The 1,696-nt window shown below is 49.6% G+C and overlaps 1 pseudogene; it reads left to right on the top strand.

The window, feature by feature from the left end:
• The window catches only part of LOC149149322 (25S ribosomal RNA), a 2,688-nt pseudogene extending 1,905 nt beyond the window's left edge, over positions 1–783 (top strand).
• Positions 784–1,696: the final 913 nt, after the last annotated feature.

Here is a 1,696-nt window from a genome sequence, read left to right as displayed (position 1 = left end):
CTACCTGCACCTGGACAGAAAGACCCTATGAAGCTTTACTGTTCCCCGGGATTGTCTTTGGGTTCTTCTTGTGCAGCTTAGGTGGAGGGTGAAGAAGGCCCCCTTCCGGGGGGGCCTGAGCCACCAGTGAGATACCACTCTGGAAGTGTTACAATTCTAACTTTGCGTCAGGACCTACGGGCCAAGGGACAGTCTCAGGTAGATAGTTTCTATGGGGCATAGGCCTCCCAAAAGGTAACGGAGGCGTGTAAAGGTTTCCTCGGGCCGGACGGAAATCGGCCCTCGAGTGCAAAGGCAGAAGGGAGCTTGACTGCAAGACCCACCCATCGAGCAGGGACGAAAGTCGGACTTAGTGATCCGACGGTGCCGAGTGGAAGGGTCATCACTCAATGGATAAAATTTACTCTAGGGATAACAGGCTGATCTTCCCCAAGAGTTCACATTGACGGGAAGGTTTGGCACCTCGATGTCGGCTCTTCGCCACCTGGGGCGGTAGTACGTTCCAAGGGTTGGGTTGTTCGCCCATTAAAGCGATACGTGAGCTGGGTTCAGAACGTTGTGAGACAGTTTGGTCCGTATCCAGTGTGGGCATTAGAGCATTGAGAGGAACTTTCCCTAGTACGAGAGGACCGGGAAGGACGCACCTCTGGGGTACCAGTTATCGTGCCCATGGTAGACGCTGGGTAGCCAAGTGCAGAGCGAATAACTACTGAAAGCATATAAGTATAAATCCCACCCCAAGATGAGTGCTCTCCTATTCTTACTTCCCTGAGAGACCCTAGTCGCGAACACGGCTGGGACAACGACGGGTTCTCTGTCCTTGCAGGGGATGGAGCGACAAAAGTATTGAGAATCCAAGATAAGCTCACAACGAGATGAGCCATTTATAATTATGATAGGTGTCAAGTGGAAGTGCAGTGATGTATGCAGCTGAGGCATCCTAACAAACCGAGAGATTTGAACCTTGTTCCTACATGACCTGATCGATCTGATCGGGTACTATCCATCTATTCTTTTCTTTGTTCAATTGTTTGACAACATGAAACTATGAAACCAAAAGCTCTGCCCTCCCTCTCCGTTGGATAGATAGAAGGGCAGAGGAGGGTTCTCTACCTGGCCCTAATCCTTTTCAGAATTGGGGCCTCACAATCATTAACCAATATGCCTTTCTCACATTTATGCCCTTCCCGGTTCATGGTTTGAAATTTTGGTGTCCCAGGCATAGAGGAACCACACCAACCCATCCCAAACTTGGTGGTTAAACTCTACTACAGTGACGATACTGTAGGGGAAGCCCTGCGAGAAAATAGCTCGGTGCCAGGATGATAAAAAGCTTAATGCCTCTTCTCATTAGAAGGTCGTCTTCTTTGAAACCCATTTCTTACATATTTTATTTCCCACTCCACACTTCACTTTCATTTGAAACGCAATACCTACGCTCTCTCATAGCGATGCGATAAATTTGCTTCTGCATCCTCTTACCCCGAAGAGAGGAATCCCTTCCTTTTGGGAGGGACTCCTGGGAATGAATCCAGTGGAGACGGGGCTTGTAGCTCATAGGATTAGAGCACGTGGCTATGAACCACGGTGTTGGGGGTTCGAATCCCTCCTCACCCACCCCGAAAGGGGACAAAAGGGAGGCCTTTCGGGGGTAGGGAGATTATGATATGATTGGGATAGCGCAAAGCTATGGAAC

This window comes from Pinus tabuliformis, chromosome 9 (assembly GCF_031772625.1).
Source record: "Pinus tabuliformis cultivar Carrire ecotype Pingquan chromosome 9, CPIR1, whole genome shotgun sequence".
Lineage (NCBI taxonomy): Eukaryota > Viridiplantae > Streptophyta > Pinopsida > Pinales > Pinaceae > Pinus > Pinus tabuliformis.
This window is presented reverse-complemented; position numbering and strand designations above follow the sequence as displayed.